Source organism: Salvia splendens, unplaced genomic scaffold (assembly GCF_004379255.2).
Source record: "Salvia splendens isolate huo1 unplaced genomic scaffold, SspV2 ctg263, whole genome shotgun sequence".
In the NCBI taxonomy this organism is placed as follows: Eukaryota; Viridiplantae; Streptophyta; class Magnoliopsida; order Lamiales; family Lamiaceae; genus Salvia; species Salvia splendens.
Genome location: NW_024598901.1, coordinates 14,515 through 25,230, shown reverse-complemented (window position 1 = coordinate 25,230; position 10,716 = coordinate 14,515). Strand labels below are relative to the sequence as shown.

At 40.5% G+C, this 10,716-nt stretch overlaps 1 pseudogene; it reads right to left on the bottom strand.

Annotated features, from left to right (window-relative positions):
- Nucleotides 1–1,336: 1,336 nt before the first annotated feature.
- On the bottom strand, nt 1,337–2,860 carry LOC121789517 (annotated as a pseudogene).
- Between the last annotated feature and the right edge of the window lie 7,856 nt (nt 2,861–10,716).

Here is a 10,716-nt window from a genome sequence, read left to right as displayed (position 1 = left end):
ATTTGATTTTATACTTACCTGATTACCCGACAACTATAATGAGACAAGCTTTGATTTCTACATGTAAATATTTATTTGTTTGGTAAAAGTATGAATTTACTTGATATAATTTGGCATATATTGATATCGGTATATACCGAAAATCATACCATATTTTCGGTATATACCTAAAATTACGGTATATACCGTATTTTCGGTTTACCCCGGTATATGAAAATTCATACCGTTACCGTACCGAAATAAATAGGTAAGGTATGATACCTTATCGAAAATTGCGGTATACCGAAAATTCGGTATTTTTGGTATTTTTTCGATACGGTAAGTGCGGTATTTCGGTATTTTTACTCAGCCCTAACAAGGACAAGAAAGTAAGTCACTGTAGAATTAACTGAATATGACCAAATGTCGGTAAAAATAAAATATATAGTGAATTACAATGCACTAATTTAAACTTTAAATTCACATCATCAATACATATATATTCTCAAAACATGGAGATTAATGCTATTATTAATTAATCTTTTCCTTCTACATAATTTGTGCCTAAATTTACAAGCACTAGAAAATGTGCTTCCATATCTGAGAGTCAAATCTGATAAAGATGGAGTACTATAATCTGTCAATAGATTAATTATATCCACCTATTTTGAACCCCTTTTTTATGCTCATCAAATCTATCGAAGCAACTTGAATTTCCCCCCTCAATTTCTTTAATTAGAAATATCATGAGCATTAGCTATCCTTTGCACTGTCTTCTTCCTCCATCAATATCAAATTATTTCAACATACCTGATAATGATTCATGGGAGACAAAGAAATTGTTGTTTATATGTTGGGTAAAATAAAGAAACTAAAATTTTAGCATGAATCAAGAAATATCAATTTATAAGTTAATTGGTTATAATTTGATTCATACACGTTTTTATGATTAACCACAACTAGCTTAGAAAATTAATATTGTAATATACATAAAATATGATTGTACGTACTATATGAAAACCATTATTTTATACTTCATATGTCCCACGTTACTTGAAGCACTCCTTTTTGGGTTTAATTAGTATCATTTTCTTTTGATTATGTTAATTAATCCGCAAACGATGTTGTTCATTAATAATAATTACCAATGGTAATTATTAATTAAACATGATTCTTTGAAAAGGTAATGCAAGCAGAGATCCATACCCAGTAGAATTAAAAGACATTAATGAATGGGAAATTATAAAATCTTTCAAATCCATTGTATGCATTAAAATGGAGCATTTTTTAATTAATTAACATAATACTAATAAAAATATTTTTTAGACAGTGAATGAGTGCTAACCAGATGGTTGTAGGGGCAGATGCTGGAATATATATTAATTAATGGAATGAAAACAGGCTGTTGTTGAATCCTAACTGATTGAAATTTTTTTGTCTATGCTCATCCACTTCCCACAAGCTCTGGCTGCTTCCCTGAAAATGATAAAGTATATTTGTCCATCTTCCATTAAAATATAGGAGTAAATTTTATATACATATCTATGTAAAAAAATAAAGTTGATGTATAATTTACCTGTGGAAGTTGGGCTTGTTGAAACAAAATTGGATTTTCAACAAAATTAGTGTTATTGGCTGTTGTGGGACTGCATTCTTGCATGCTTGGCATTGGGGATGGCAAGTCACTAAGATCCTACATGCAAATTTAATTATCATATTTAGATTTTATTAGCAACAACTGTGACAAATAAAATCAATTTATGAATAAAGAAATAAACATGTATGTTTACCTGATTAGGCCTAGCCATGAATGATTCTAAGTCCACCCCAAAGTCATAGAACATGGGATTTACAGAAGCAAGCTTCATTGAGAGAAACTGCAGAAAATGAACTATTTAGCATGGTAATACATATATAAATTGAAAATAAAAATTTGAAAATAATAAAAAAATATTCACCTCAACTTGATTTTGGAGGGATTGGACATAATTAATAATTTCATCCAACATGAGGGCCTTTCCAGTGACCTGTTTTGTGACACAAAACCACATGAGCTGCCACACAAAATACATCTAAACAAACAATATTATCCCAAACCAAATCAAACTGGCCAATTATATTTATATATAATTGGGACAAATTAAATTATTGAAGTTGAAGAATTCACCTTGTCACAGCCAGGAACAAGAGTCTGTAGCAGTTTCATTCTCTCACTTATTCTCTCTCTCCTTACCTATAACACAACAAATAATAGTCATTTCACAAAGTAAAAAAGAAAAGTAAAAAAAAAGGTATATACCCTTTCAGCAAGACTGTGACTATCAGTAGCTTGGCCCCTCCTTGCCCTTACATGTATGTAGCCTTTCTTTCTTCATCATCTTTTATTTTCTTCTGCTTCTTTCCCTTCACTTCTCTCTTGTCCTATATCACCACACCAACATTAATTAGCACTTATATATATAAAAAAAATTGGTGTGATTAATGTAAAGGAAAATAATACATATAAATAACCTTGGATTGAGCAGAATTTGGAGAAGAGTGAGGGTTGCATTTCCTCTTTTTATCCATGGTTTCTTGTTTATCAGTGACAATGGAGGAGGAATTGTTGTCTATGGTGGCATCAATGGTGGTGGAGATAGGGAGGAAGAGGGGGAAAGGGTGGTGGTGAAAGGAGGTTGAGGAAAAGGCTGCCATGTAATGTTTGGAATTGGAGCAAAGGAAATTGTGAGAAAGTGATGGGAGAGAGATTCTGCAGAATTGGGGTCTGATTTATTATGATGATGATGATGATGATGATTAGGATGGACTATGGAGGGAGAAAATAAAACTTAGATTGATATATATATATATATATATATAATATCAGAATATTGTGGGTCTGTTTCTGATACAATGTCGAGAGGCCTCACTTATATTTATAACCTCTGGGGACCGGCCAGAAGAGAGAGAGATAATTTAACATCTCCATAGTACTACCCAATAGTCTTTTTCTATTTTGATATATGTTTATAATTTTTTTTATTTTTATTTTTAGTAGTATCACAACCCATCATTTTTTGGTTCTCTCTTATTTTTATCTTTCTACTTTTTCCATCCACCAAAAATAGTCGGCACAAGTTTAAATGTGAAATCAATAAAGTAAGAAAGAGAAGAAGAAAAAGTTGATAAAGTATAAGAGAAAAAGAGAATATATGGATTGAATAATTTTAGAAAAACTTTCATTTTTGGGTGAAACTATTTCTTTTGAATAATCCAAAATAGAAAATAAATATGGCTATTTTTTTGGGACCGAATGAGTACTATTTATCCACCTTACAATTGATAATATTTTAATCAATATTTTATTTTATTAGGTAAAAATGGGTACTCCTATAATTTATTACTAATATTGAATCACCCTAGCCAAAAATTTGAACTTTAAATTGGAGAAAAATCCTAAACCCTAAGAAACCAACTAAAAATCCAACGAAGTGACTCGTCATTTCGTCATTTCGATCAAACATTTCCAAAATTGAAGAATTATTGTAAACAAAACATTAGTTTTAAGATATTTTTGGAAAATATTGAAAATGGAGACACAAATTGTGATTAAAATTAAACATAATTGGTAGTACAAAACTTATTTAATGTTGTTAGTCATTATAAATAGAAGAATCATATGTAAATCAATGGACATGAAATGATCATTATTATCTCCCCCTCCATCATTTCCAGTTTGAAATCAAACAAAACATTCCCCCAATTGTTTCTTTAATATTTAATTATGGATTATTTCATTCATTGAACTTTCAATATTTTGGATCAAGAATCTACTAATATATTCATTTTAATTCATCACATTCTATATATCATTATATATGTATGTGAAATAATTTGATTGGGGGGGCCATGGGTTAGACCGTAGATGAGTCAATGCGAGTAATCAGTTGGTCCAAATGTGATGAACAGTTGAATGTCAGTTTGCTTTTTTCATAACCTTTAATTCAATGAATCCGATTGAGGATTGTGCATACGATTCTTCTCTAATATTAATCATTACAACCAACAAAATTAAGCAACTATTCCCTCTCTTTTTTCGAAATATACACAAAAAATAATCATTTTAATAGAGTTTCGTTCTTCTTCTTTATTTTACTTTTTATAGTTGCATTTGTAAATATTCTCAATTAAAATTTGCTTCCTTTTTTTGTATAGAAGCAAAATGCTCAAATCGCCCACCAGCGCTAAAGCAAGAACACCCTATAAACATCCAAGAACAACGAGACCGGAGGCACCTGGACAAACCCAAGGCACGACGAAAGAAGTGGAAAAGAGGTAAACAACCAAGTGACAAAAAAAAAAAACATAAAGAAACAACCAATCATATTCCAATTAACAACCTGGACTCGCAAGTCCCCTAGATGAAGAGAACATACTCGTGAGGTACATACTTGCCATAGTCGACCCCATCTAAAATTGTGTTGCAACAAAATTCGACAAAGACAAAAGATCCATATTTAGACTCCCCTTCTTCTCCTTATGATTCTCGGGTCCTTGCCATTTTCTTATGCTTTTCAAATTTTCAATCATTTGTCTTGGTGGAAAGAGAAAGTTTGGGCTCTAGCCGCGTATCCTAATTTTAAAATTTTCTTATATATTGATAATTTTTTTTATTGTACAATCATTTTCGATTACTGGATTATGAATATTTGCGATGGATATAATGTCTCACTTGCTCGATGAGTGAAGAGCTCAGCTTGAATCTTCAATAAAGCGAAAAATTCCTATATCTTTTTCAATGCAGAATTTTACTGCGAAAAAACTTCTTGATAAATTATGTTACTCAAATATAAACAAAAAAGCACAGGTAAAACAAAAATAAAATAAAAGAATCACAATATAAGAATCACTCATAAAGGGGTAAAACAATCATAGCTAGGTTAAACTTTGCATGTAAAAAACCCATGAACAGAAAAACCCTACGGCTCCATCTAAATTGCTCAGCATCTAGAACTAGCTAAGGACACACAATCTAATAGCATGTTTTTTTGATTAAATTATGCAAATATATGTAGTGGAAAAAGATGTCGCATGATTGGATGAGAATCTAGCTAGCTAGCTAGCTATGTAAAACTAGTTTATCCTCGGCCAATTATAAGCCAATTTCGATTCCTGTTTAGGTTGAATTAACATCATCAAAAAGCCATATAAAGACAAGAAATCAGATAAACTAAAATGATCATAAAGATATTAATTACTGATGGGGTGCGTACTAAACAAGCCCAACAGCAATGACGGCCCATCAGCCCAAAGCCCAAGGAAGAGTATGAGTTCGGCATTACCAAAGAGTTCGGCCTCAGCCTACAGCTCGGTAAAAGCCAACCTATCAAGCTCTGCTCTCAGGTCGGCATCAAGCTCTACTCTCAGATCGGCAACCAAAGCAGGAGTATGAGTTCGGCATTACCAAAGAGTTCGGCCTCAGCCTACAGCTCGGTAAAAGCCATCCTATCAAGCTCTGCTCTCAGGTCGGCATCAAGCTCTACTCTCAGATCGGCAACCAAAGCAGTTCGGTCTCAGTATTCGACCGAACAAGGAGTTAGTGGACCCATACAGGATGTCCAACACACCCACTACCACGTGGTGTCAACTCAGGCCACGATCGTAGGCCATGACCTACGCTACATCCACGATCTTAGGCCATGACCTACACGACATCCACGACTTAGGGTGGTGATGCAAGCCACGATCTTAGTTCAAGATATAAATAGAACTTAGATCAGATAGAAGAAGGTTAAGCTCTCTAGAGATAAAATAGCAAATAGCAAGTTTGTATTTGTAAGCTGTAGAAAACAGATCAAGCAATACAATCTTGCCCTCCCTTCTTCCCGTGGACGTAGATTTACTTCAGTAAATCGAACCACGTAAATTCTTTGTGTCGTAGTTTTCATTCTCTACCAGCAATTACTAACATCAGAAATTCGCGGATCCATCACTGGCGCCGTCTGTGGGAAACAGAGAACAAAATTTGTGATAAAGCGAATTTTTGATCCATTTTTTCCACCCAAAAAATGCATACCAGATCGCAGAGTACCCGCATTCCTGCCCGTGAGAACCAGGAGGAAGCCAATCCATCCCATAGGTCTGGAAAACAGCCTAGGGATAAATCCACCACCAGTTCTCATGGCGAAGGAACAGGCCGCTCCAAAAATCGTCCCACTGAGTCTTCCCAGCAGCCTGATTTGAATGAGGCTGTCAAGCTGTTCTTGGCTGAGAAGCAGGATGAGTTTTTAGCCTTCCTGCAAAAGAGCCAAGAGCCGAAGACGAAAACGGAGGATTCTCCTTCCTCATCCAGACATGAAAGTCACTACCGCAGTAGTGCCGTGTCTTCCAGGAAGAAGAATCCTCAACCCCGACATATTCCTATTCCTCCTCGGTACCGGAATCACAGGAGAACTCAATCTCCTCCATACCGACGAGATATCGGATTCGCCGTGTACGGAGCACTGAAGACTCCGTTCTCGGACGACATCACCCGAACTCCTCTACCACAGAACTACCGAACTCCGTCGATGACTTACGACGGGCTCGTGGACCCTCACGATTTCTTGGGGCGCTATCAGTATAACATGGCGAACCAGGGTCTCAACGAGGTCCACATGTGCAAGCTGTTTCCCGAGCTGCTCATCGGGAACGCGAGAAGGTGGTTCGATAGCCTCCCCCAGGGCAGCATCAGATCTTACCGAGATCTAATGGATGCCTTCCACAGGAGGTTCTTTCAGAAAGCGGAAGCCCGAATCACTTCGGCTCAGCTGCTTTCCATTCGTCAAGGTCGCGACGAAAAAATCAGCGACTTTATGACAAGATTCCACAAGGAATGCCTGCAAAGTAGACGATCTCAACGATCTGCTTGTCATCTCGGCATTCCAAAATGGAATCCTGCCCGGAGCTCTCTACAGGAAGCTCGTTGAGTGCGGTCCGCAGACAGCTCAGGAAATGTGGGACATTGCGGACCAGTACTCCCGGGCCGATGAGGCAGACCGTCGCAAACGGTCGTTAGACAGCTCATCGTCCCGAGGAGACAGGAGGAAGCCCGATCATAGCGATCAGGGACATCCTCGCCGAACTCCTTTTGGCGATCAGGGACATCCTCGCCGAACTCCTTTTGGCGATCAGGGACATCCTCGCCGAACTCCTTTTGAAAGGATTCAAGGACTCCGGTGCAAGACAGATTGGGACCCCGTCTCAATCCCGAGAAGCCGCCCGCTCAGTTCGTACCGCTGAACAAGCCGAGAGCGGAAATTTTCGAACTACACTCTGACCTGTTCGAAAAGCCAAAGCGGATGACGAAATCTGCCGCGCGCCGACCCCAGGATAACAACTGCTCCTACCATCAAGACCACGGTCACGATACCGAGGAGTGCAGAAACTTGGCTGCAGGGTATCGATGTTCTTGTGAGGGCAGGGACATTGAAAAAATACCAAAGCAAGCAGTCAAAGAAGAATAAGAAGGCAGAGAGGTGCGAACTGAGCTCCTCAGGATCCGAAAAGGCAGCCGGATCCCGAAGACGATGACGAGCCGCAATATGATGGAGTAATCCTGACTATTGACGCTCTCCCTGCCGGGAAGACCAAGTCGTCCCTGAAGTCAGAGCGCAGAGGCTCCAATCGAGAAGAGCCAACGCATAAAAGGCTGAAGCAGGACGAAGTGATTACGTTCTCGGATGCTGATCCCGTCCCGGCCATCTCTCCTCACCAAGACGCCATTGTCATCCAAGCCGGAGTGGCAAACAAACTGATCCACAGGGTGTTTGTGGATACAGGAGCGTCAGTCAGCATTCTTTTAAAGAGTGCTTCGACAAACTAGAAGTGGACCCAGCTCGGCTCAGCCCGGCTCCGCTTCCCCTGAAGAGCTTCGCCCAGGAGGACACCCGCCCTGAAGGTATTATCAGCCTTCCGATCACGGTGGGGAAAGCGCCTACTAGCTCCAGTACGATGATTGAGTTTTTCGTGGTGAAAGCTCGGTCCCCGTACAACGTCATCCTGGGAAGAGACTGGCTCAACACAGTTCGGGCCATTTGCTCCACTTATCACCTCACCATCAAGATCCCTACTAAAGGAGGGATAGCGGTCATCCGAGGTGACCAAAAGAGAGCAAAGGAATGTCTGCAAATTGCGCTTAGAAGTGCCGAGCAGTCAGATCGGCACCACCAAGCATAGCAATCACAGCAGCCGGAGTCAGAGGCAATGACCGAAGTCATACCGGAGCCGAATTCGATGACAGTTCAGCTGTACGAAGACGATCCATCCAGAACGGTTAAGATCGGCTTCGCGGGAACGCCTCTACTTCGGGAAAAAACCATCCAGCTCCTCAAGGAGTACAAAGACGTCTTTGCATGGTCTCCGTTGGACATGACCGGAGTGCCCCCCCGAGGTAATCACTCATCGTTTAAATATTGATCCTTCGGTCCGGCCGATAAAACAGAAGCAAAGACTCTTTGCGGCAGAACGAAGTCAAGTCATCCATGACGAAGTCCGTCAATTATTGAAGGCGGATGTGTTATTCGAAGTGAAGTATCCTTCGTGGGTGGCCAATCCTGTCATGATCAAGAAAAAGGAAGGAGGATGGCGGATGTGCATAGATTTCACCGATCTAAATAAGCACTGTCCCAAAGATTGCTATCCCCTTCCGAACATAGATAAAAAGTAGAAGCTCTGATAGGCTTTGAAATTTTTTGTTTTCTTGATCTATACAAGGATACCATCAGGTTTTAATGGGATGAGATTGACGCTTCAAAAAACGGCCTTCATTACTGATTTCGGCATTTTCGCTTATAAAAAGATGCCATTCGGTTTTAAAGAATGCCGGAGCCACTTATCAAAGGATGGTAGACAAGCTTTTTCGGCACCTGATTGGAAAGGAGGTCGAAGTGTATGTTGACGATATAGTCGTCAAGAGCAAAAGCACCTCGGAGTACGAGCACAACCTCAAGTCCACTCTCAACGTGCTCAAGAAAGCCAACCTCAAACTTAATCCCCAAAGTGTACCTTTTTGGTAGATTCGGGAAAGTTTCTGGGTTGTTGGGTTTCAAAGACGGACTCAAGGCAAACCCCTCAAAAGTTCAAGTCGTTCAGAACATGGCAATGCCGAAGTCCATACATGACGTGCAAAGGCTAACCGGATGTCCTAGCCGCACTGAGTCGATTCCTTTCCCAAGCAGCCGAAAAGCAACTGCCGTTCTTCAAGGTGTTGAAAAAGGCACCAAAGTTCGAATGGGGAGCCGAGCAGAAAAAGGCCTTTGACGAGCTCAAAAGTTATCTAGCCGAGCTTCCTATTCTCTCTGCTCCAACCGAAGCCGAAGTAATATTCTTATACTTAGCGGCATCGGATCAAACCATCAGCGCGGTACTTGTTACGAGAAGAAGGCCTAAAGCAGCTTCCCATCTACTTTACAAGCCGAGCATTAAGAGGTCCAGAAACCAGGTATCAACCACTGGAAAAGATTGCTCTGGCATTAGTAAATGCAGCAAGGAGACTGCGGCCATACTTCTATGCTCACAAGGTATGCGTCTTAACTGATCTGCCACTTCGGCAAGTGTTGACCAAACCAGAAGCATCAGGCAGAAATCGCCAAGTGGGCTATAGAGTTGGGAGAGCACACAATTGAATATCTACCTCGGAAAGCCATCAAGGGACAAGCCTTGGCAGATTTTCTTGCAGAAGCGAAGTTCGATCAAGCAATTCCTATTATTGCCGAACAGAAGAATTCTGCCAATGCCGAAACTAGCACAGCCCTTGGAATCCGAAGTAGAGCCGCCGGACTGCTGGAGCGGATTCGTAGATGGAGCTTCAAACAAGATGGGAAGTGGAGCTGGTATTTTACTTGTCGCTCCCGACGGACACGAGGTAACCTACTCACTTCGTTTCCTATTCCCCACTACTAATAATGAAGCGAGTACGAAGCCCTCCTGGCCGGACTCCAGTTAGCGCAAAGTCTGCTCGTCAAATCTCTCCAAAGTCCATTGTGATTCACAAGTCATAGTAAATCACAGGTTGGGTACAAGTGAAGCTTCGTGACGAGAGAATGAAGAAGTATTTGGACAAAGCGCGAAGCATCAGCCGAAGTTTCTCCTATTTTCGGATAATCCGCATTCCCAGAGCGGAAAATAGCCGAGCAGATTACCTTAAGTAAGTTGGCCCTCAGATCCGAGCTCAAAGGCGGAAGAATTAATGCATCGAAGCATTGATGAAGCCGAGGTACATTCAGTATCCAGCTCGCCGAACTGGATGACGCCGATCTTGCAGTATCTGGATCAAGGACAATTGCCCGAGGATAAGAGAGAAGCTCGGAAGATCACGTGCCGAAGCATCTTCGGTAACGAACTTTCATGAAGGAGTCAGTACTCTTTAGAAAGTCTTACCTCCAGCCGTTATTGCGCGTGCGTAGAGACCCGGAAGAGACGGACTACAATCCTCAGAGCAGTTCATGAAAGGATCGTGCGGGTAGCCACATCGGAGCCAGAGCTTAGCTAAAAAAGTTCTGAGATGGGGATATTATTGGCCAACCATGTACAAGAGGCAGTGCAGCTCGTCAAGAAGTGTACGAAGTGCCAAATTCATGCAAATGTCCCAAGGATGCCGCAGACCGATCTATACACTATGCAAAGCCCTTGGCCTTTCATTGCAATGGGGCATAGACATAGTGGGACCACTTCCTCAAGCTCCTCGGCAAATGAAATTCCTTATCGTTGCCGTGGACT